The 26,139-nt window shown below is 41.4% G+C and overlaps 1 protein-coding gene across 7 annotated transcripts in view; it reads left to right on the top strand.

The window, feature by feature from the left end:
* Positions 1-364: 364 nt before the first annotated feature.
* Positions 365-26,139, top strand: part of ELMO1 (engulfment and cell motility 1) — a 335,189-nt gene continuing 309,414 nt past the window's right edge. The window contains exons 1-2 of one of the 7 annotated variants that reach the window (XM_079302630.1): positions 365-843; positions 2,326-2,392. The gene's annotated coding sequence lies outside the window, so the exon portion shown is untranslated. Of the gene's footprint in view, positions 1,217-1,611; positions 1,778-2,325; positions 2,393-26,139 lie in introns of those variants that run through there. The other 6 variants (XM_079302629.1, XM_079302626.1, XM_079302634.1 and 3 more) reach the window with 6 other exon arrangements.

Here is a 26,139-nt window from a genome sequence, read left to right as displayed (position 1 = left end):
GCATTATTGTTGTTTGAGGACTTGGGTGTTGCAGGAGAGTGGTTTTATGGGAAATCACTGGGAATTATTACCCTGCATAAATATCTTCTTGTACATAATTAAATGCAAGATTAGAATCAGTAATTCTGCTGATTTTGGTCTTCATGTACAGTGGGATAATTCACAATAAGTAAATTTTGTTACACCATACAGTAAAAGTTGCTGTACCACAGCCAGGCTTCATGGGTATCAGTTCTTATCAAAGTGAAATGTACAGGACTTCAGAAAAAAATCACCCCCCCCCTCCAAAAAAAAAAAAAAAAAACCCAAAAAACAACCCAAAACCAAAACAACCCAAATCAACACCACCACCCTCACTATTTGGTATCTTGGTATTAGAAGCTATAATTCGATGGTTTGCAGGGTCACATAACCTGTGTGGTTCACACAGTAACTGTGGATTAAGGCATTAAAGAAAAATAAAAGAAGCTTATTGATCCCTTTTCTTTCAGGGAGACGGAGAAGAAAATCAGAGTTCTGATATGTCGCTTTTCCAGAGAGCAAAAGCCACAAGGTGGGTACCCGTCTCGCCCCAGCGCTAGCGGGCCGCGGGAATGCTGAAGCACCGGGGCCGGAGCAGCAGCCGGTACCCAGCGGTGGAGCAGGGCAGGAGGTGCGGAGTGGGACTGCGGCAGCCTCCTTCCGGCGGGGCCCCGGCCTGGAGCGGCCCGGCTGGGCTGGGCTGGGCTCCCCCGGCAGCTCTCTCGCTTTGGGGGCGAACAGACGTGCGCGGCAGCGTCCCTGCTGCGGCGGTGGCTATCTGGGAAGAGAAGCGGCATCAAAACATAAACAGCTATTCCAAAGGCAAGGAGGTAGCCCCCGATCCCTCATTTAGGAGCTGCAGGAGGAGGGACGCCAGCCGCACCCCGCGCCGGGGAAGAGGAGCGGCAGCGAGCGGAGGCAAGAGAGGGTGTCGCCCCCCATCCGCAGGTGCTGCCGAGCCGCGGGACTTCTCGGCGGCGGCCGGTTCGGGGCTGCACATCGCGGTCCGGCCAGCAGGAGGAAGGAAGAGGAAGTAAGAGCGGCGGGTGCTTGTGCGAGCCCCGGGATGGGATAGCGCCGAGGGCAGCCCAGATCACCGCACCGAGGCGGCGGCGCGGAGCGGAGCGCGGTTCCCGCGGCGGCAGCGGCTGAGCGGCCCCGCTGTGCGCTGTGGCGGGCGCTGCCCACACCGGAGGTAGGAGAGCCTCGGTCCGCGAGGGGACGCGGCAGCGGCGCTGGCCGGGTGGTGCGGGAGAGCGCGGACAGGCACGGAAGCAGCCGGGGAGGAGGAGGAACGGGACAGGGCAGGCGGCCGGAGAGCCCCCTACCTGCCCGAGCGAGCGCCGCAGCCGCTCCCCGCGGCGGGAGCGGCCAGGCGGGGGGCGGCCGCCGTCGCTACGAGAAAGAGGAAGCGCAGTGCTGTGCTTGTCAGCGCGGCGTGACCTCGGACGGTGGCTGCCGACGGGGGGGGTGGCCCGGCCCGACCGGACCTGACCTGCCTCGCCTCGCCTCGCACAGCGGCTCCTCCCGCCGCCCTGCCCTCTCCACTGGCCCCCGACCGTTGCTGACACAGCCGCCCGGTTTTCTCCGCCGCGACTTTGCCGGCGCCTCCGCCTTCTCCGTCACTACCGCCTCTTCCCGCTCCGTCCCCGCCTTAGCCCCCTCCCGTGACCCGGGCAACCCTGTCTGTCACCGGCTGCTCCTGGTGGCTGGAGGCCGCTGGCGAGGGGGGGCGGACGGGAGCCGCGTGCGGGAGGTGAGTCGAGACGGGGCCTCGTGCGACCCGGCGGGACCAGCGCGTCGCTGCGCGGGGACGGGGGGGCGGTGTGTGGGGCAGCGGCCGCGGCCGGAACCGCGTGGGTTAATGCGTGGGGTCAGGCCCAGACGCAGGCTGCACACTTGCAGCCGCAGCAACTGTCCACACCGCCACGGGCGCCTCTCTGGCGGAGAAGCCTCAACTTTGAAGCAAGTGCATCCCCGCAGGCAGCCGGCTCCGAGCTCGGCATTGGTACCCAGCTGCCGCCTCCGAGGGCATGCTTCCCCCTCAACCCTGCATCCGAGGACTTCTTAGTAGGTGGGAGAGGGTGCCTGTGCTCCTTTTCCTAAATTCATGCTCAGCCAAGTGATCAAATAGCTGATGAATTTCAGATGAAATAATTGTTCTGAAATGTGGGTGGTGATTATGCAAAGCCACAGTGTGCAGCCTGGTAAAGCAAGTGGGTACTGGGTCTAAAAAGTTACATTAGTGAAGTTTTTTGGCTCAAAGCCTTTGTGAAGTTCATTTTGAATGTATTTTCCTTGCAGAACTAATACACTGTTCAACTCTCCCCTGAGAATGGTGTAAAGTAAATGTAGTTCCTGAAAAATAACAGTGAGTACATTTCAAATCAGCAGCATTTTGTTGTTAAGTTTATAAGAATAACTCTTAATCTGCCAAGGCTCAAAATAAGCAGAGATGCCAATGATAATAACAGTGCAGGAAATATACCATGTGTTGATTGCTTTAGTATAAACATGGTTGTCTATGAGCTGTTTCATGATACTGCAGTTGCAGTGCAATTTCAGCAAGGGATGTTTTGAAATATATTCATTAGCAAATGGGTTTTCTTTTGCTTTTATCCCTCAGCTGCCTGATAGCCCTTGGTTAAAATATTTGTCTTTTGGGAAGAGAAGGAAACTGACTAAGAAATGTGCTGAGTCCTGTGATTGGGATTGTTGTTTACTCCTCTTTCTCCTTGTCTGTTTCTCCTCCTTTCGCCCAAATGCACGCATACATGCATGCCATCTCCAGTTATATAATCTTGCAGACGTTTATGGATCATTCATTGTTCACATTAGTCCTATTCTTTCCATGTCGTTCCTGCTTGAGTGGCTTAGGCAGAATATTACAGAGGAAAGAAAATAACACTGAAATTTACATAAAGTTCTTCCAGTTTGAGCTGGAAGTTTGCTTTCTTTGAAGGTTTTCTTTCCCTCATTCCCATTTTTCTTTTTTTAGCTGTATAAGTAGGTAGTAGAGATCTAATCTGATGACTGGTAACTAGATAAGGAGGAGGAGCAGCAGTGATACCAGCTTACTGGTAGAAGTCCCTCTCGTACTGTTGGCAGAATATCCATTAACACACATCACAAAGCTGTTAAAAGTACTGCAGTGGCTTTTAAAACTCACTAGTCAGAGGAAAGAAAGATTAGTATGGTTAAAACAGGAACATGATGTGAAATGGGTATTAGTAAAAGATAGTGCAGTCTGTGGATCTGAGTGTGTGAATTGACTGGTCTATAGGCAAATCTGAATCACAATTTATTCATACTGGAAAGGTTGTATAGGGGTAGTTGACTTTCTTTTTTACTTCTTTGTAATCTCTTTGAAAGTCCCTGTGCACTGGGATACAACTGCTTCTCTGTAGTTTGCAACTTTGCTTAGAGTATCATTGTCTGAGGATTTATTCTAATGAACAATTTGCTGATGGGTAGGAGGGTAGAGGAAAAACTTAACATTTTGATATTTTTTCCTTATATTCTCCATATGCCTAAGGAAAAACTTACTAGGTGAAGAGTTGTCCTGGTTTTGAAGGACAGGTGTCTGCCCATAAGGCTTCTCTTTGAAATGGAGAATGTAAACGCTCTCTCTCCAAATTATTATTATAATTTTGAAATTAAGGAGGGCTCTCAGGCAAAAATATGGGAATTAGGAATAGCAGTTCTTTACGAGGAAAATTAAAGTAGAAATACAGTATTACAAAGAACAATCCCAAAAACACTGACTGTCAGAATACAGCCTGACACCCTGTCAGTCAGTGTTGGTAACAGTCTGGTTAAATGGTGGCTGCAGTCCTCCTGCAGTGGCAGATGTGGTTCAGTTGAAGCAGTGGTCCTGTAGAAGGGTGCAGTTCTCCTCTGAAAGTCCAGGAATGATGTGGAAAGGTCTGGTTTTCCTCTGGAATCCAGTGGAAAGACAGTATCTTGCTGTCCAAAATCTCAGTTTTTTATCTAGATAGGAAAGGCTTGGCTCTCCCCCCTGGCAGGAGCATCTCCCAATGGGATGATTTAATTTTATCAGTCATACAGTGGGACTTAATGGCCTATCAGCAGATGATATCTTCCTGGAGGGAGGATGGGTTGTGGAAAAGATAAAGATGACTGCCCCACCTGGTCTTAAAAATGACCCATTAGCAGATAATATGTGCAATGGAGATAAAGCTTGAACAGATGGTCATAGAATGGATATTTTTGGCCACATCCTATATTGCAACCTAAAACAAGAGTTTACACAGATTTTGCTGAGGGGAGAGGAAAACCTCTTACCTGCTAACTCTGTAGTGGTCTTATTAACCAAAAGTATCTGCAGTTCTGCTGTCGTCATTATATAACCTGACCATTAGTGTTCTTAAGAGCAAGTACTTCTGTATTGTTGGTGTTTGGGTGCAACATATTGTGTTGTTTTACAAAGTTATTTTTTTACTGCCCGTTTACCCTTTTTCTCATCAAGCAAAGCTTATTATTGTATGTAAAAGTGTAACTGTTGCTGAAACACTGCTGTGTGCATCGAACTTCCTGACACCAATGCTGGGAGGTAGTGAATTACAGACAGAGAGTAACTCGAAGGGTGGTGCTCCACCCTTCCTTCCGCTCTTTGTTTTTGTCTACCAAATAGAAGTTTCTTTGATTTTAAAGTTTGGGTTCACATATGTGTTCTTGGAGTGTCCAGCCTACAAAGTGGTGTTGGAATATGATCTCATGTTTTCCATGTTGATACACAGGGAACAGGGTTCCTACGTTTACACATAAGACTTGTTGCTTTCTTCCTTTGATACTCTAGATGGCTTCAGTATGTGGTGGAGTGAGTGGCTAATACCTATAGATTCAAGTGTAAATAGGAAAAGGTTTCCCAGGTCTCTTCCAGTGCACCTGCACAATAACATGCAGTGTTCTACTATTCCAACAACAAGCTGTTGTTGTTGTTATTGTTGTTGTTTGGTTTTGATATATTTCGAGCCATAATGTTTCTAATCCTGTGGTTCTCAAAGGATTTGCTTGGGACTTAGATGAGGCCATCAAGGACAATTTTCCTCCCAAGCTGAGATTTTACTGTCATTTGATAGTCAGTTTCCTTGAAATAAACAATCTCTTTAAAATTTAAAAGCTCTGTTTGTCATGCTGTGCTGTGAATGTGCAGCATGTCCTTTTATCAAAAAAATTCTCTACAGTTATAGAAGGTGATGGGATTTTGAGAACCCTGGGAGCTAGAAACCCTTGTATCAAGCAAAAGAACTGTTTCTCTTCTGTTCTATTTCTATGCACAGCTTTACCTGGGTCTAGTAGACCTTTTCTTCTGCTGTGTCTCTGCACTGTCTAGAATGTACAATTTGAGTGCGAATGGGTTGGTCAGATTTAACTCCTCATTCAGTCATCATTCTATTAAAAAGAAGATTTAAAAAAAAAAAAAGCCTTTGCAATTGTGTTGTCTTTGTTGTTGTTCGAATACTTGAATCTACATATGGCTTTGTAACGGCTATCAGACCACTGTTCAGCAAGGTGTGTGCTGTATCTTTAACAGATTTCCCTGCTTTGAGTGAGTTTTGGGGTTTTTTAAAGTTTCTTTTATTTGTGGCAAGACGAATGTGCCAAGTACACGTTGTTAATCTTATGTCAATTTAACAGAGAAACTGTTTAAAGGATTTAGAATAATTTTTCTTCTACCCAAATCAGTCCCCTCTTTTTATTTTCTTTTTTCTCCTCTCTCTTCAAATATAACACTTGAAAAGGAAAGAGAAATTAAAAGGAATTGGCAAAAGTCAGAATGTTGGCAAGCATTTCATTGTGCTGATCTAAGAGGTGATAATATATACGTTACACTTCAATAAACTGCATGCATATAGTTTTAGAGAGATTAATGGAAGAGTAACAAACTTGCAGAGCTTCTTTTGCTCTGCATTTTTCCATCAAGCTGTTTGCAAGATTTTGGTTTTGTAGTGTCATCTTTCATTATTGCAAGACATAAAAGAGAGATTGAAGATAATGTCATAACCTTCCTGCTAGCTTCCTCTGTTTTCTGATCATTGTTAACATTGAATTAGTATTTTAATATTAATGAGAAGTCTATGCTCCAGGGAATAGCTATCATGCTTTCTCTTCTCTCCATTTCAAATCTGAAAGAGATAAACTTCTGTGTTCTGGGCTAACTTGGGTTAGTAGCTGGTGCCACGTGTCGTGCCCATCAGTAAGTAAGGTATTGATTTCTCAAGCTGCTGAGCAGATGGCTTTGTAAAATGTATGCCTGCACTCAAGAACAAGGTGAACAGGGATTCCTGTGGTGCTTGTTTGCAAACCTTTGAAAGTGCATTGATTTATTTTTCCTAATGGCAGGTTTCCCCGTGTGAGTATTTGATTTGTCTGCAGTAGTCAATGTTGTCAATGACTACTTGGAGAGGAAAGTTAATTGTGAGAAGTTGGTGGACAAAGCATTTTTTTGTCAGCAATAAATCACACTGTAATGAAGACCTGTAGGTACTGCTGGTAGGGATCCCTGTAGAAAAGGGTTTTAGTTTATGTACAAATGAACTAATTTGTTGCATTTCTAGAGAGTAGGCTATGTTGTTCTTCAGAAAGCTGAGTATACTACCTGGAGATGTTATGCAAATATGATAAAGGACCTATTCTTACCACCTTTGAAGATGTAAGTCTTCTTACTACTGTTTCTGCGGTTTTCCTTTTACTGAAATAGCACAGCAAATCTCCACAGAAGCTAGCACTAGCAGAAGTGAGGGAGTGGGAATTGTGAATCAATGCTTAGGGAAAAGATTTCCCCTTTCAGATGTAATTAAGTTGATTTAAAATATTTGTGAAACATCATCTTCAGTAAACAGGCTAGGAATGGCAGGGAGGTGTGAGAGGGTGGAAAGTAAGAAAACAAATTATTCCCGAACAAATTTATTACAAAACTGTATCTGTGTCCTGGCTGTGTTGTCTTCTCCTTTGCTTCTGCTTTCCTTCTGATTTTTATTTATTTGAGTTAAACTCTCCTTGTAACTTCTTCTTCCACATTTGCCATTTCTACTTTGGTACCTTATTCTCTGGTATTTATCTATCTCAGCTCTCATGATTCAAGGTCTTTGCCCAGTGATTAAATTCTTTATCTTGAGACCCCTTAGGTTATTATTCACATAAATAATTCTATTTAAGATTTCCAAGAAAAGCTGTGGCCTGAAGTGTGTATCATCTCCTATGTTCTTAAAATGTCTAGCTCAAAGGGTTTATTGTACATTTCTAATTTATGGTTGGCATAGGAAGTGTAAATCTGTCTCAGAAATACTGTGTCATCAGGGACAGTGTACTTTCTTTATCAGCTACATGAGTGCACACAAAATAACCCAGCTCTTTTTCTTGTTGAGATTGCTTCAACTGAAAGGGAGGAAAGGTCACTTCTAAGAGAACTTCAGATTTTGGAGATGTGATGGCATTAAACTCCCATTCTTTAATACAGCAGAGGAATCTTGCCTGAAGATTATCTAATTTGCAAAGGCTTTTTTTGGAAATCAGAGAGTGTGCATGAACCTGGACTAAATGCTCTGTGTGGACCTTACTTTCCTTAATGAAAATGTCTGAAGTAGACAACCCTTATCAAATACATCCAACATTTGGAAGTTATATAAGAGGATGGATACGCAGGGTTTGACGACAGGCTCAAATAATGCTGTCAGCACTTTGACCTACCTCATTCAGCTGAGATTTTTGTGTGTTATCTGAGATTAGATGACTGGTGCCATTCAGAGGTGATTTACTTCCAGCTTATTGTCAGCCTCATAGTAAAATGGGAAGAGTCAGGTCTCCTGATGTAATCTGTTGGAATCTTCCATAAAATTCAATATGTAGTTGTCTTTTCCTGTGACCATGCACATGCTGTAACTACTGTGTGCATTTGTTTGCAGACTTGAAACTCGTCTCTATCCCTTCTGGTAGTGACTTGATCTTTTATGTAGTAATAGGAGATGCATAACTGTTAGGGAAATAGGAGAGTGATTTTTATTTTTATTTTTTATTTTTATTTTTATTTTTGTTTCTTAAATATAATAAAAACAATTTTTCTCAATTTTTCTTATGTTTTGGAGTGATGGAAAGAGTTTAGCAAAACCAATGTTGCAATAAACTCCTACAAAATACGATTGTTTTAACACTTTCTCCCATAGATGCAGATTTGTTTTAACTAATTGTCCATATATTCTCAGCGCATGCATGTGTTCTGGTGCTTGAATTTATAGCTGAAGTGAAACTACTCCTTGCCTATTTTTCATTCTCTTCAGTCAATGCCCATTTATCATATAGTCCAGCAGAAGTTTGAGGGATACGTGGGTTTTGGCAAAGATGCCTTGTGTGAGCAGTTCAGGCTTTCTGTCTGGTTAGACTGGCAATTTGCAGTATTTTTCATTGAATCTTGTTGGTGTGAACATTGCAGGGGTGACTCTTTAAATTGCTGCATCATATTTTAGGACAGGCAGTAATCTACTGAGGTTGGTTGATGAGGAATTTAGAATCATTCATATAATACCCTCTGGCCAAACAATACATTTGATTTGCACTTTTTTTTTTCTAATAATAAGAGAAAAATGTCTATGACAAAGGTTGAAATAATGCAATTTTTACTCTTGGTAACAATGAATGTACTTGTTATATGCCAGTATAGTCTTTTCCATTTCTTTGCTTTCTGGTATGATTGCTGCATTAATTTTCATAGTTGTGGCTTCAACTTGAAATTGAAACCTAATAAATGTTGGCCCAGCACATGGACTTTTGGACAAACTTTTTCAGTAACACTGAGCCAAACCAAGTGAAAAAAAAAAAAAATCCTAAACATAAATACTTGTCCTTGGATTCTGGAGAAGATATCTGGTATACCCTTTGATCGCTACGCTGTTAAAATGTTGGAGTACTGGTGTTTGTCTTTTTTTCTTTTTTTCCACCCCCCCAAGTTTTCTTTCTTTTCTCCTCCCTTCAAGCAACAGTGGACTCATCTGGTGGAGCTCTATCCCCTGTGGTTCAAGTACATTCCTCCTATCAACCTTTTCAGCCCACCTCCCACTGTCCCTCTTCATATGTGTGCTGAAATCTCTTCTGCTCACCAAACTCAAAAAATTCAGGCCTAGACATGGGGTCTGATTCTGAGCTCTACTTTATGTAGTCTGAAATCTCTTCTATAGATATGCATAACTTCTCTCGTTGTGCCTAATCTTCTCTTCCAAAAAAAAAAAAAAAAAAAAAAAAGGCAGAAAATCTGAACAAGTCAGAAGTTGCATTGGAGACTGAAAGACACAACATTTGGTGTGGTGGTTGTAACTACTCAGGAAGAGGGAGAAAGTGGGGAAAAAAGGAGCAAGTCAACCAAAAAATCTACAAAACAAAATAAAAATATCTTTTTCATTTTGGACCACTTAATACAATTTTAACCATATTTATGACAAATAAAGATTTGACAGCTAGTGCCAGTTCCAGAAAATGAGAAAAAGGGCATAAAAAAATCATTCAGGCCTTGAAAAAAAATTGTATTGTTTGTTTGCTTGTTTTCTAATTGTAACTGTGTTAGAAGTAGGTCAGTTTATGTGGTCTCTTTTGAAAAGACTTATTTTCATAATTTGGAGCTAAAATTGAAACTTTTGTAAGTTCAAATCTGGAAAGCAATTTTGAAAGAGGAAAATCATCTTGTTACCGTGTGTTGCTCTGAGCCTTTCTCTGTCCTGGCTTTATTCTCTGACATATTTGGACAAACTGTGGAAACGTGAGCATCTATTCTACCCTTTGTATTAAATGGTGATTTCAGTCTGTTTTTTCTTGGATTAGCCTCAAGAGGTAACCACATATGGCATCTTTCATAAACATTTCAAATATCCAGTAGTCTGGGCTTTTATTCCTTGACCTGTTAAAAATAGCCCATTTTTTCCTTCAGCTGCCTTAGGAATTAAGCTTGTTGGAAGAGTGTCTTGGTGTGTGTTGGGGTAACAAGAGTTGGTTGTGTCATGCTGTGTTGGGATGATTTTCTTGAAGGTAGAGGTTGCAAAGACTTCATCCCCTGCAGCTGTTAAGTGACTCAGAAGACATGTCATGATAAAGGAGAAATGTCTGCTGAGGGAGAAGGGAAAAAAATTATCTGCATAATTTTAAATCCAAGTTGGAATTCGAGTTCTATTTTGAAACTAGTACATTAATAAAATGGTCTTGGGCTGTTTGCACTGGGATTTTAAGTTGGTCTCCTGGCTCATAGGCCAGAGGGATCAAACCATCCATGATACATTGGTATGTGGATTGAAATTAAACCAATAGGTTTTAAGATTTTTTTTTTTCTATATGCTCCAAATTGTTTAGATTTTCTAAAATTAGTAATTTTACTCTGGAGATGGAGAGGATTTTAGCTTAGAATTAATTTTGTGTAATTAATATATGAAGGTTAAGAAAACCAACTGTAGTGGCTTATGGGTTGTTTTCTAATTAAAGGAATGATGGCATAAAGGAAAAAGCAGTTGGACTTCCCTCCCCAAAATCAGAGAACCACCAAACTAGACTAGGAAATCAAATTTAAGTCAGCCGTAAGTCCTTTGTTTCCAATTAATTGTTCTTGCTCTGTGTGTTGGTCTTCATAAGCTTGGCTAAGGGGATAAGCCTTGCTTTCCTGTCTTGAAGCTTTTTCTCTTGATCTATTGAAATTCAGAGTTGAGGGCCCCCTTTAGAGAATGTCCTGTGGGTAGCTGTCTCCTCTGTACCAAAGAAACCCCAGCTGTGATGTGGATTGAATGGAGAGGTAGCCTCTCAAGCTAGCAATTTGGAGTAATTTAGGAGAACCAGTAGTTTTAATTTAATTTGGAAATGTTGAGCCTGAGTCAGCACAGTTTTCATACTGCTGATGTCTTGCTTTTTGAATTCAGACAGTACCTGGGCAGGTCCAGTGTTTGTTGCTACAGGTTGTTTATGAGATATGTAACTTCAGTGGAATGACATTGTGCAACTATGTAGTTTTAACGTGATGGAATATAAATTGTAAACCACTGGTTTGACATTGGAAGAATGTAGTTTTGGTCTTTTCATCAGGTAAAGACTGGTGCCCTGAGTGGATGCTCAGGATGGCTTCCCTCCAGAATTTCAGTGCTAGTAGTGTTCCAACAGGAAGGATGGAGAGGGGAATTCAGGTGTATCACACAGTGCAGATTCTGATAAGAAGTACATAATACTGGTTGTCAGGGCACATAAAATGTAAACCCCTCTCTCCAAATTATTATAATTTTGAAATCAGGGGGGCTCTCAGGCAAAGATATGGGAATTAGGAATAGCAGTTCTTTACGAGGAAAATTTAAATAGAAATACAGTATCACAAAGAACAATCCCAAAACACTGACAGAGTCAGAATACAACCTGACATCCTGTCAGTCAAGGTTTTGGTAGCAGTCCGATTAAATGGTGGCTGCAGTCCTGCTGGAGTGACAGATGTGGTTCAGTTGAAGCAGTTGTCCTGTAGAAGGGTGCAGTTCTCCTCTGAAAGTCCAGAGATGATGTGGAAAGGTCTGGTTTTCCTCTGGAATCCAGTGGAAAAGGCTGCCTTGGTGTTCAAAATCTCAGGTTTGTTTTTTTTTTTTTTTTTTTTTCAGATAGGAAATGCTTGGTTCTTCCCCCTAGCAGGAGTATTTCTCAATGGGATGATTTAATTTTATTAGTCATACAATGGGACTTAATGGCCTACCAGCAGATGATATCTTCCTGGAGGGAGGATGAGTTGTGGAAAAGATAAAGATGACTGCCACACCTGGTTTTAAAGATGGCCTATTAGCAGATAATATGTGCAACGGAGATAAGGATCACTTTTCCACCCAGCTTCAACATATGGTGACACACTTCTGGTCACATCCTGTATTGCAACCCAAGACAACAGTAGGCCAAGTGTAGATGAAAGAGATTTATTTTCAAGCTGTTTTCTGAATATAAGCTGGGAAATACCTTCCCTAGAGACAGCATGGACATTATGCACCAGATTGTAATATGAAGTACCTGCTGCAATTGTAGTCCTTCAGTGAGATGATTTTGCCAAACAGGGCAAAAAGGCTCTGCAATCAATATTTTTCATATACAGTCAGAACTAAACTACTCTAACTATTGATTTATATAGTGGAATTCCCATCAAGCACTGGGAAAAGCTCAGGGCAGCTCAATTTAGGTTTTACAGTCCAGTATTTGTATGGAATAAACCTACATATGGAATGTAGGTAGAAATTCTCAAACTCTCTTAGTATACGCTAAAGGCAAAAAGTGTTCAAAAAGTTTTAAATCCAGTTAAATTCAGGGAAATCTGCTATTGTTTTCATTTTTTACTCTTATGATGGCATAAAGTCTAGTGATCATGAAGTCAAAGGAAAAGGAAAGCTTTAGAAGGCACTTAGTCAATGGAAATAAGCATAGGTGGTTTTAAAGCACTACTGGCCAACTGACTTGAGCTCTTAAAGGAGTTTACCTAAAGACTCTCTGGAAATACCTAGATTTCATGAGTGAATGACCATCTCTCTTACCTCTCTGAAATAGAGCAGATTGTTCTGTAATAAAGGTTGGCCACAGATAAAAGACTATGAAGTAGCAATATGATTGAGTTGAAAAATACTAACCCTTGATGTTCTCGATAATTTTCTGTTTTGTATTTATACTGTTTTAATGTTGGGATAGCTACACTTGAAACTGAAAAAAACCTCTGAAAGTTTGGGTTTTTTATGTGTGTGTTTGGTTTGGGGTTTGTTTTGTTTGTTTCAAAAGAAAAACTTAATCTAACGTTTTGTTATCTTAATAGAGAAAGCTGTGCAGGGGTTATCTTGGTCTGTTACAATGAGAACTGGTAATAACTTGCCGTAATATTTCAAATAAAAGCGTTAACCAAATAATTCTGAACATAACATAGCTGGCATAACTCAGTTTCTCTTGCTAAAATAAAGTCACTCAGTGGTGCTAAACCTTTAGAGTTTGGCCTTTAGAAGTAGAAGAAAGAGAATTATCTCTGTTACACATGTGTTGTAGACATTGCTTCTTCAGTTGTGAGAAGTATGTAACATCTTTGTGCAGAGAATTAGTCCACGAAGTCACAGTTCAGCACCTAAAGTCTTGAATTAAAAAAATGAGGTTAAAGAAAGGAAGGCACTTTCCTTGAATTGTGTTAAGAAATTGATCCAGACTTAAAATATGCAGTTACTTTTTCCTTTCTAAGGTCTAACACTGGTCTTCAGCTACTTCTGGCCCCATTGAGGAGCTTCGGAAATCAGTGACAGCTGAGTATGATACATGTGATAATTGCATAGGTTTTTACTATGTGCAGAACTTTCCAAATGCCTTAAGGGAAGAAGTTATCTGCTTCTTTCCTCCTGGTATGCTACTAAAGCAGAGTAAGTATTTAGGAAGGGAAGGAGCTTCTATCATTTTCTATTAGCAGAGCAACTTTGTCTTAGGAGAAGCAGTTTCCCTTTTATTACCCTTGCAGACGAAAAGATTGGCTTGCTAAGACATTGGCATAAAATAATGTGTCTTTCTGTAGTAGTTATTTTGAAGTATTTCTGACAAAAAATGGTGTCATTCTGCAGTTGTCAATGACTCCCCTTGTGCAATTGTTAGAAGAAGAGCAAAACTGTATTAGGAGGACCAGCAGAAATTTGTAGCATTTGGTCTCACCATTTGCTCCTGCAGAAATGGACTACAAATACTAGAATGTTATTTACATCTGTGGATATATTAATCTCCAATGTAATATGTTTTACTTCTATTCTGCAGAGCATTTTATGTGGGTAGGAGGAGCAGGTATTCATTGCTGGTGAAAAGTGTTGCATGTTACCTGCTTTAGAAGGGAAATAAAAAAAAAAAAAAAAGATTATGAGATTGTTCTGTTTCAGACTCTTGGAACTGCCAGGAGCCTTCCTAGCCTCTGGCACTATCAACAGAAAATACAGCTCTTGAAAGAATGGATTATAGTTTTGGGAGGGCTACTGGGGAGGGGAGAGAATACCAATACTGGCAGTGAAAGTCAAAACTTGGCATTGAAAAGCAATGGCAAAAAAAACCATTCAGGTTCTTTGAAGCTTTTAATGATGGTAGAATAAGGTTGAATGAAGGAGGAGAACAGAAAAAACAAGCAGGCAGAAGGGGAAAGCATTAGAAGGCCCCAAAAGAGGAGGGGAAAGTATTATTGAGTTTATTTAGGTCCTGTCTTTTTTGCAAGATAATCCTGAGAAGGGGAGCTTGTGATCTACAGTGTTTCAGTTTAGTATTTTAAATCTATGTGAAATATAATTTTGGGGGGCTCCCCTACACAAAGTCACACAAGCTTAGTCTGTCAGACATATGGAAAATGAGGCTGAATATGCTGAGCCGTTGTGTAACTTGTAACTGACAGAAGGGTAGAAGAGCGGAACACAATGGCACATTCATAAGGTAAATATTCCTCAGTCCTCCACAGCTCTAACACATGCTCATTTTTATATAATATGTTGCCTAGCTGGATGCAGGATCATTAGCTAGTGGCAGGACAGGACTGTAACAAGTTTGCAAACAACCCTTGCATCCTCTGGGGAGAATGGTGAAACCCAGGTTGCACCTTGGATTGTCCTGCAGGTCAAGAGGCATACAAACTGGCTGCTGCTTCAGAATGGTCACTGGGCTTTCTCATTCCTTTTCTTTTTATTTTTTCCCTCTCCATCCTTTCTGTCTGCTGTTGTGGAGCCTGAGTCTTCAGCAGACAGCATTACAGGTTGTCTACCATAAGGCTGCAGTGGGAGTAAGGAAGCTCTTGAGCTTTTAAGGCCAATGCTAGATTATTCTGGGTCCTTTAAGGCGGGTGGGTGGGCGTGAAGGCAGAAAAGATTCTTATTAAATTACAATTAAATGTGAACTTAACTTTTGCCTCTGTTAATTCAGCACAAACCAAGGCATATGGGTCATATTCTTCTTTGCAGTACAGGTATGAATAATGATGGAGAAAATAAATGCACAGGTCAGATGAGCCTGGTGGGAAGAACCCATCTTGTGCAGCTGCAGCTATGCTTCTGACCATAGCTACTTTCTGAAAAGCTTGGAAAGCCTTCCAATGAAGATTGTTGCTATTTAGACAGCAAGAGATTGTAATCTGCACTCAGGAATCATTCTTTCAATCAAAATAATTGGCTTTTATATCCATGCACACACATGCATGTATGCAAACCTTCAGTAAAGTATAACAGCACAGAGGGATCTATGCTTATTATTTTAGTTATAGTGAATATTAAGAAATTAGCCACTGAACCAGATGAAGACTGAGTTCCTGCAAATTTAATTGGAACTGTCGTTGGATAAAGGTCACAGGAATATAGCTGTGTTCTTTATCAAAAGAAGCTAAAATCTGCTGGTTTAATGGTTTTCATCTCATTTAACTGGCCTTTGACCCTGAGAATTTTGTATAGCTAATAAATTCAGCCACTAGTGAATTATTTGCTATTCATTTCAGAGATTCACTATGCTAAATAATTATGATATCCATCTCATAGTGAGGATGAACATTATGCTGCAGCATGTGGGTGTCTCGAGTGTGTAATGAGGCACAGAGTCAAAGCCAGGCTGCTCTTTGCTGCTCTAAATACATCTCTGGCTTACTGTGGAGTGTGATTGCTTGGATTGTACTGCTGCTCTCGCGAGATTTTGGGGTTTGTTTCCTAAGTATCTGTTGAAGGGTAGCCTTTTAAATGTTGAACATAATTTGTAACTAAGGAATCTTAGCATATTTTCTTAAAAGCTGAAAGGAAATTAAATTAAACAGTCCTCCATGCTGTTCTGGCTTCTGCTTTATGAAAGGATGTCAGATATCAAAAGTTTGAAAATTTTGAAAATTTTCTCTAAATGTTGTACAAGGCCTGTGGAAATTAGTGGATCTCCAGAGTGCTAGAAGAGAATAAAGTTTTATTGCTTGCTGAAAAACTACTGGTGAAGGGAGTAGTTACACTAAAGCAAGGTCAAGTTTAAAATTAAATAAAGCTGTTTGTTCTGCTCCATATAGGTAGAACCCTGTAAGTATAGTACTTCTGAAATAAGCACCTCTTTTGAAGGTCTTGGATAGGAAATGCAGTGAGTTAGTGTGTAGGTTAGTTCATGGGCCTGTGGATAAGCTTAGATTCTTTCCTTACACTTACTCCTGAAGAGGAGCCACACTGTCTTAAGCATGTAGTATTTTACTTTAACTGCAAGTTTTGTCAAGGAGGTAGGCAAAATGAGGGGAGAGAAAAGAGTGTTTGCAGATATAACTTGTCCTGCCTGTTTGGCATTTCTAAATATCAGCAGCATGTGGAGAGTTACTGACAGGCCTACAGGTAATGTGGAGCTCCAGCAGCATGGCTGCCCATGAAGCCTGCACTTACTAATAACTAATTGTTTCTGTCACACCTGCACAAGCCTTTCTATCTCTCTGAAACACATTAGCATTCAATAGAAGTTACTGAACCATGATGAATCACAAATACATTTTAAGTAATTCTTTTGTGATTCTCATTGGGCCAAGTACACCTTTTCTAAATAATACCTTGGTTTTCTACCTCATGAAACACTGTGTTTTATTTAGCCAGAAACCTGAAAGTCAGAGATATGAAACCCTCTCTGTGTAATCAGGCTTTCCTTTTAATGGGAACTTTGTATTCTTGCTTCTGACCTTTTACCTCTGAGCTTCATTGTGTGATTAGATTAAAAAGCTCTGATCTGTGCTGCTTTTATTAATGCAGTAATATGGCTAGAGCAAATAATGTGACACATTAGTTGTGAAGCTTTGGATGCCAGTTCTGCCACCTCACTGGGTGTTCACCTAGTTAACAACTTGTCCACAGAAGGCTGAGTCTGTCTCAGTATTGCTCATTGAGTCAGATGATGGTTACTTGAACTGCATGGGAACTCCACAAGCCTTTTTCAAATGAGTGTGCCTGTGCTATTCTAGGATCTTGCTGTGATCTCACAAGTATATGCCTGCCAAGTACTTGGTTTGATTTAATGTTCTCATTTTTGACGTAGACTTAGATAGTCATAAATGGAATTATTAAATCAGAGTGGGAATGACTATGCAAGTAACTGGTGGAAGTGTTAGAGTGAATAGCAACATCTGTACAATTTTTAAACTTCAGTTATTTATTTGAAAAGTTATTTGATGATAAGGTTGATCAGAAATACTGTGTTTTGCTAGGGCCGAGAGGAGATTTTGTGCAAGAAATGAAAGTATTAACTGAAATCACATAAAGAAGAGAACCTTGGGTATAACTGGTGTTTCCAGCATGCTAAGCCAAAACTTGATGGATTTCTGCTGGCAAGGTGTTGTATTAGGTACGGAGAACAAGCAGATCTGGTGCTTCAAAGAATTGGGTCCATCCTGCCACCCTCTGAAGTTTTAGCTTGGTACCCCAAGAAACAGCAACAGATTCTGTTGCTTTTATATATGTCCTGGTTTGAAGGACAGGTGTCTGCCAATAAAGGCAGAAGCTCCTCTTTGAAATAGAGAAAGTAAGCTCCCTCCCTCCCGAGTATTATAATTTTTGAATCAGGGACTCTCAGGCAGAAATAAGGGTGTAGGAATAGCAGCTCTTTACTAATATATCTAACCGGACAAACAGAAACAACAGCAGCTATTAAAACTAACAACAAAACAGAACAAATAACTCAGTTCCAGTCCTTTCTTTCAGCTGCAGCCTCACACTCCCTGCTCTCGGTCCCGGTGGTGAAGACGGAGCAGAGCCGGCACAGCTGCGGAGGTGGTAGATGGGAGGGGGTTTGAAGGCGGCAGCGGCCGCATTGTGTCTTGGGGGCAGCAGGGTGGAGGGACAGCTCCCCGCTGAGTGTTTAAGTCCTGGTGGTCAGCTGTGGTCTCAGAGGTGGTAGGCTGGAGCGGAGTCAATGCAGGGCAGTCCAACCGCAGAGAATCTCGCTCCCGTGCTTTTTGACTGCATGGCTGGAGACTGGAGATGTGGTGTCCTCCTCCTCCAAGCTCGCCGGTGATAGAGTAGCCGTCGCCGTCCCCTGCCAGAAGCCAGCCCCCACCTACCTCTTTGTCTAGAGTCCTCAAAAGATCCTGGGCGTAACCGGCAGCCTCTCTTAGCATGATAATAGGAAAAATTCTTTAAATTTGGACAGTAAGAGAACAAAACCCAACTCCCAACAATATATGGGATCTGTGTCTTTTTTCTCATTTTCTATTCTAAATTGTCAGCTGATTTAAACCAAGTCCATAGAGTAATAGTGGTCCCAGAAATGCAAAGTTCATGCAGGTTTTTGAAAGTAGGAAACTGGGCAGAGTAGAAATTAAAAGGGAAAGGTTCTGGGGTAAACCATATTAAACAGCTAGAAACCTGCACCAGGAATTCAGATGGGTTTCCCTTAACCCTGCTGCTCACATGGAAGCTCTTTGCTCCCTTTGATTAGAAAAATGCATGAGAAAATAATCTTTTGCTTTTTTAAGGAAAAATGAAATAAAAGTCCTGAAAGCCAAAACTTCTACGAAAATTAGATCACCATCTCTTAATTTACCTGACTTGTACTCTGAAACTTGCAGGGTGTGACTTTATACAAAGCTTTATTGTCAGAGTAATTGTAGAAACCTCTAGATAAGTGAGATTCAGGCTGCTCTAGCTTTTTCATCAGTGTTTAAATAAAAATACTGGTAAGCACTGTCCTGGTTTGAAAGACCAGTATCTGCTAAGAAAGGCAGGGGCCTCTCTTTGAAATGGAGAATGTAAACTCCCTCCCCACCAATTTATTGTAATTTTGGAATTAAGGAGGCTCTCAGGCAAAGATATGGGGATAGGAATAACAGTTCTTCAGTAACATATCTAACAAGACAAACAAAAAAGAACAACAGCTATGAAATTAACAACAAACAGAACAGTAACTCAGTTCCAGCCCTTTTCTGGCCTCAGGCACCTTCTCCCTGTGCTACTGTTACTGGTGGTGGGGCAACGCCGGTCCCGCACAGCTGCAGGAGGGCTGGGGATGATGGTGGTGGTGTCCCAGGTGGGAAAGGGATGGAGGAGAGACCCCTCTGCTCACGGTGTCGGTCACGGTGCTCAGTAGGGTGCCTGGAGGTGGCAGGCTGAAATGAGAAGGCAGCGTGGGGTCCGACAGCAGCAAGGCTGGCTCCCGGCGCTGGGACGGGTGAGGGTGGTGGGCAGCAGCGGCAGTCATCATCCTCAGATTCCATGGGGGAAATGGGATGAGCCAGTGCCTCCCCCTCTCCTCTTCTGGCTTTTTGGATCTTGTGGTTTTTCCCCTTCCCCCTATCCCTTTTCCCTCCCTTTCCGCCTTCCCCCCCCCCTCCCCGCCCCGCCTTCTCCCTGCCATTAGCCATCCATGCTAGGGCCTAGTCAACAGGTTTCTTAGCATGACAATGGGGAAAATTCCACAGAAAAGGGGGGAAAAAAAACAACCCCCAACAAGCACTCACTTTGAATTAAGTGAGTTTGAATTAAGACCTTCAAAATTCCAATGAAGCCCTATATTTTAGATACTTTTACACAGTCCTGTGCTGCTCATAGCAGAGTAATGCCAATGAAGCAGATTTGACAATACCAAAAAAAGTATATGGTGTGTCCATATGGGAGAGTGCTGTGCAGATGTAGACAAATACAGAGGAATAGTTATAAAATCCTGCTATAATGAAGAGCTCAAATAAAAAGAAATTTTGACTGCCCAGTAAGGATTGATTACAAATTAATTTTGTATTTGATAGGAAGCTGTTTGGAGCTTTAAAACATCCTAAAGCTCAAACCCATGTTGCTAAGTTTTACTGTAACTGTAAAACCCACAGGGCAGTTTTTGTCTTTATATAAACATTTTAAATTCTGCAAGGATGCAGAAGGGAAGAACATGATGTTTAATGAAATTAGGATGCTAATTGTTTCCAAATGCTGGCTTGCTCATGAGGTAGAATTTATCTCCAGTTAGAGGACCCATGTAAATTCAGATGGTGAGGGGCTATCAAGGCACCAGATGAGGTCTTAGAGCTGGTCTGATAGTAGCTTCTGCTATAACTTTCCTTAGGCCTCAGTTGGTGGCTTAGTTCTTTTTGACCTGCAATTAGCCAAGGGTCTGGCCAGGCAGACTTTTCTAACTGGTGCTGGGAGAAAGAACTTGAGGGTCTTGTTTTTCCTCCTGGCCAATATACCATGATGTTCTTCTGCTACCTGCTCATAGATTAAATGAGTAGGTGCTGTAGGTCAGTATCTCTCAATTTTTAAAGTAATTACTTCCCCTCCCTAGGTTTAGCATAAATTTCCTCTTCAGTTTGAGCACGGCATGCTCCCTTGTGTTTATGTGTCTTTCCATTCTAATACTTTAGATTAATTAAGGGCCTTTTTTTGGTGATACTCTTCTATTCTAAGCCTTTGTAGTATCAAGACTCATAGACTCTTGTAATATACATTCACCAGTTGAAGTATAGCTGTCACTCTTGGCTGTGCAGTTCAGTTGCAGCTGCCTTTCTTGCTTAGTCTTTGAGATTTTATCTTTTCTGCCCTAAGTGTTTAAATTCTCACATCTATCTCATTTACAGATCTTAAAATTGGATTTACTTTCAGAATCCTTTTTGAGAAGGAATGTGTGGGAATGCGTGTATTGACCATAAAAAATGTCCTTTGGGAATGTCATCAGTTTAGAGTTTGTGTTCCTACCTACTGATATTTTTAACCAAGCTGTGCTTCCCTGTCTTTCCTTCCCCCACCTCAGGGGCTACTATTTGAGGTGAACTTTCTTCCTTTAGGATTTTGAATCCTGGTTAGAGCAGGATTGTTCATCTTTTACAGACATTAATTCTGGATTACTGCTTCTGTAGCAGTCCTGAATATTATATGCCTCTTCTGGGTTTGTGAGTTAATGTTAATTTAATGCAATTATTTTGAGCTGCTGTCTATTTCCTTTAAATCCTGTACTCTGCTGTGCTAAGCTAATGAAACGCAGCTATTGTGGTGTACTCTGTGTCCCTGCTTACTAAACGCTGTTGTAATGTGAAACACACTAACTGAAAGAGATTTTCCTGTCTGTAGCACATGAAAGATTGTAAAGGGGTGCCAGATATTTTTTTCCCTTCTAAATACATTTTTTTGCTTAGTCTTTTGCTACTTCCTTATGTTTGGAATCTCCTTATATCTTATGTGTCTTGGTTTTAAGAAAAAATCCCAGAGTCTTCAAGTCAGTTGGTGATGGTATGGAAGGAGATTAAAAGTCTTTGGTCTGCTGGTTCACCTTTCATTCCATGCAGATGCATCCTGAGCATCTCTTACATGTTTTACATCTTACCATATGTTCAGGATGGCAGAAGTTATGCTGGTTCTTATATACAGAGTGTCTGGAAGATGTGTTTCAGGATATTTGTCATGGTCAAGCTCTTGGTAGTTTATTGCAATGAGAATTGCTGTGCTCCCAGGGCTGGACTGCTTTCCACATAAGCTAAAAATACCCACCTACTTGAAGGTGCAGGATTCAACTTGAAGTCAGCAAGATGACTTCACTGCTGTATCATGTAGGAGTAGAGGATTCACTGCAAGGGAGGCAACATATGTTTAAACCTAAATATTGTATAATTATCCAAACTGGCAAAGGAAACTGTGAACAACATAAGGAATATGTATTAAGTCCATTTTATGATGTTTAAAGATTTCTCCATTGTAAGAACCCCTACTCCAATATTAATATTCAAAAAATGTTCTCATCTTACTAATGTATACATTTGACTTTATCAGCAAGAGTTGAAGCTTTGTTTGCTCAGTTTTTTCCCCAGGTGTTTTGATATACCTGTTGTGGTGGGGAATAAGCTCAGTCTGGGAACCCATCCTGGTTAAAAAATAATTTTTTTTTCATATTATTCAGCTTATTTTTTTCCTTGCTGGAGGCTTGGATCAGTTTCCCCATGTCACACTACAAATGCTTTGCCTAATGTGACTGAAGGGCTCTGCTACAGGGAGGGCATAAAGCAGGAGAGAAGGGTGAAGAAAGGAAAACTTGGCCCCTGGGAGAAATGCCTCTCCTATAGGGGATATTGTGGACATCAGTAAAGATGCAGCAAACTTGTGAATGAGAGCTACATGCCACTCTTCCAGCTGTACATATTTTTAAATATTATTAACAGGTTTAACTGTGTGGGTATTCTTGATTATTTAAGTGAAAAAATGTTTTTATTCTTGACATTGCAGATACTAGTAAAATCAGCGTATGAGCCTTTTAAAATTTATTTTTAAAATTTTTTTTTAAACGAACATATTATTCAAGCCTATAGGCTTTTTTTTTTTTTTTTTTTTTTTTTTTCCCCACAAAATTAAGAAGACACAGTCACTGCCTTGAAGATACTGGGCTAATTGAATAAGATCATACAGAGTAAAGTCATACAGAGTCTGGAAGAGGAGCAGTGGCACTAAAGAACAGTTTGGCCAAGTTCTGTGAGTGGGTCAGAGCTGAGTTCGTCACTGAGGCAGGTCTCTCATGTCTGTTAGATTTCCTATTCCTAGCCCTGTCACGCTACCAATCTCTTTGGCTTTCTACAGTAATCCCTTCATCCCATAGAGCTGGACCTGAAGCTGCTGACATGGGAGAGAGAAGAGAGAAGCAACAAGGGGTTTCGTTTATGCTTTTTTTTCTGTTTAGTGTGTGGTGTCTTGAAGCTGTCTTGCTCTGGATGTGACATCCGTTTGTCATTTATATTTATTCTGGTTGGTGGTGCAAGCAGCAGCTCCTAGCTTTGGATGTGCGCATGCAAGGTCTTGGAATGAAAATTCTTTAGTAGCATGATCTGTTACAGGCACTGATTGAAGGCACTTCTGCTGCCTACCTTAAACCCCTTGCTATATTGGTTTTTGAACCAAGGTAGCTATCAAATCCTTCTGTCCTCAGAGAGAACTGTTCCACAGGAGTGCATGTTACCAACCTTTTGTACCGTAACCAGACTTAGGAGGAAACAGTGGTTTGTACATTCTACAGTAACAGTGTTGCTACCACAGCAGATTTTTGTGCTTGCTTGCATCTTTCTGGATTGTTTGGGTTTTTTAATGCAAAAAGAAAATCCTGAAAATGGAACTTTGCTGAAACTTTTCAAACTCTCTTTGGTTTTCATATAGTTTCAGTGGAACTATGTGATACCTCTTTGTTTGTGAGGTGCTGTGAGGGGATGGTTGTGTTCAACTTAGCTTCGTGCTAGACCTTTATGCTTCATTATAAGAGGGTTTCTTCTGTGGCTAGAAGAGTTTTACAAAGTCTGTTAAGTGCTGAAGAGCTGAAAAAAAGCTTTGGAAAATCTGGGAAGCAATTTTCATTTGGAGGCTTAAGTATAATTAAGAGTTGGACTTGATGATCCTTGTGGGTCCCTTCCAAATCACAATTCCGTGAATCTGTGTGGTGGTGGCCTTTTTGGTAGTCATGTACCACCTTATTCTTTGAAGTTATGACATTGCATATGAACCACACTTTCATATGGGTCTAATTTGTTTATTAACTCCACTCTGCTGTCATCTGTCAGAAGAAGTGTATTATTTCTGAGATTACTCAGAAAGCTGGCACAGTGAAGTGTTTTATGAAAAAGCAAACAAAAAAAGTGCCACCCTGTACACTTGCCAAGAGTGTATCTGCTGTCCTTTTCACATGGAGTACCATCAAACTGGAGAAAAACTAGTCTCCTATCAAGAAAAGAAAACAATGTCATATTCTCTCTTACGTTTGTAAGTGATGAGAAAGCAAGAAAGCTGGTATAAGTGGAGAATTTCAGAGCAGGGGAGGGAAAGACCTTTATTAATAAAACAAAACCCCATTTGTGTGAAGCCCATCTGTGACAGCACTGCTTTTGCACTGCCAGAGGAAGTCTTGGCTTGTTCTCTCACAAACTTTATATAGAAACATGACATGTTGGACCTCTAGTAATGAACATACTCCCAAGGCTGAGTGGTTTGCCATAAAAATGATTGATTTTTGTTTTTTGTTTTGTATTACACTAAACAGATGATATTGAATTCCTGCATCATTAGATGAGTCTCCTGAATAGTCATGTTGGTTGTTCTAAAAGTTTTGTAAAGCAGGGTTGTTCTGGTCTATCTTTCTACTATTACAGCAGCTTACAGCAGTTCTGCCTTAAGTTTATATTTTAAGTGTCAGGTTCCTTCAGTTTTCTATCGTCATCATACAATTTTTCAGACTACTTAAGTCATCCTTCATGCTTCTCCTGACTGCACTAATAGTGATTCTAAGCTTGTTGGGTTTTGTTTCATCTTTGGCTTTCTCTGTGCTACTTCTATGTCTGAAATTACTTACCAATATCTGTTCCATTACACTTGCCTACTTGTTAGCAAATCTGTAGCAGGAACTCTAGCTCAGAGGTGCTGACAGGAAGCAATCAAATCCAAAACATAATCAAAATATTCTTCATCATCACTGGCTTCTTGCTGCATCTTGTCTATTCACTTTTGTAATTTAGATTGTTGGTTTCTTAAACCAAAAACAATTTTCTTTGTAATTTGAATAGCACTGAGCACTTTAAAGGTACTTTATAAATATGAAATCAAATAATTTATATCCATAGGCTAAATATAATAGTCTATTTTTATATAAATTTCATAGAGATGTCTTCTATGTTTCCTGTCCCTATTTTTTTATCCACCTTGCAAAGCAGCAATTACACAGTGCAGTCTAGCACTGGAAAACAATGCTTTGAATTAGATATCTTACAGGTAGATTTTCTTATGTTTCTGTGGGTTTTTTTTTGGTCATACTGGTTTCGGGGAGGGTGTTTTGGTTGGGTTATTGTTTGTAGGTCTCTCCTCTCCTCTCCTCTCCTCTCCTCTCCTCTCCTCTCCTCTCCTCTCCTCTCCTCTCCTCTCCTCTCCTCTCCTCTCCTCTCCTCTCCTCTCCTCTCCTCTCCTCTCCTCTCCTCTCCCTCCTCCTCTCCTCTCCTCTCCTCTCCTCTCTCTCCTCTCCTCTCCTCCTCCTCTCCTCCTCTCCTCTCCTCTCTCTCCTCTCCTCTCCTCTCCTCTCCTCTCCTCTCCTCTCCTCCTCCTCTCCTCTCCTCTCCTCTCCTCTCCTCTCCTCTCCTCTCCTCTCCTCTCCTCCTCTCCTCTCCTCTCCTCTCCTCTCCTCTCCTCTCCTCTCCTCTCCTCTCCTCTCCTCTCCTCTCCCTCCTCTCCTCTCCTCCCTCTCCTCTTCCCTCTCCCTCCCCCTCCCCTCCCCCTCCCCATCCCCTCCCCTCCCCTCCCCTCCCCTCCCCTCCCCTCCCCCCTCCCCTCCCCCTCCCCTCCCCTCCCCCTCCCCTCCCCTCCCCCCCCCTCCCTCCCCTCCCCTCCCCCCCCCCCCCCTCCCTCCTCCCCTCCCCTCTCGCCTCTCCTCTCCTCTCCTCTCTCCTCTCTCCTCTCCTCTCTCCTCTCAACACTACAATGGTGCCTGGATGGCATGTTATATTATGTAGCTCATTATAACTGTGAAGCCAGCTGTGTCAGGGTAAACTTTTCCCCTTCAAGATAGTTGTTTTTGAGGAGCTGATTTGTCTCGCTACCCTTCTATATAGCTCTGAATCTTGGCATCACTATGCATTTGTGCTGTTTTCTGATTAATTTGCTGTTGTTGGCTACTTTTTTTCTTCTGCTGGAGCCTGTTTGCAAAATTATTTTAAGAAGGGGAGGAACATCAGTCTACACTCAACTGGGAACTTACTAGGGCACTACAAATACTCCCAAGCTGTGTAGCAGGTATATATCATGGTCACATCTTAGCTTGTGGAGGGCTGACCCCCATCTGTCCTCTACACAGGAGTTTTCTTCTACTGGTATAGCCTCTGAAGTTAATGGCATTATCTCACAGATTAAAAGTGAAATCACTCAGTGACTTCAGTTTATAACTATCTTTAGACGAAGATCCAGACAAAGGCTTTAAGAGGCATCTGTGCCTTGTCAAGCCACCTGTGTTAGTGGCTATTGCATTCCATGAGAACTTTCTGTATTTCCTCACTACATGCACGTATTTGCGTATGCTTATCCTTGTTTCATGCCAGATTTTGTTCCCATGTACATTTAATAGGCACAAGATTAATGCTTTTCATGTCACATTTATATTGCTTGCATGTTTGGTGAGAAGTTGTATGTTTTCAACCTT

The sequence above is a fragment of the Erithacus rubecula genome (genome assembly GCF_903797595.1).
Source record: "Erithacus rubecula genome assembly, chromosome: 3".
NCBI classification, from domain to species: Eukaryota; Metazoa; Chordata; class Aves; order Passeriformes; family Muscicapidae; genus Erithacus; species Erithacus rubecula.
The sequence above is the reverse complement of the archived record's forward strand: the minus strand, read 5'-3'. Positions and strand labels throughout refer to the sequence as shown.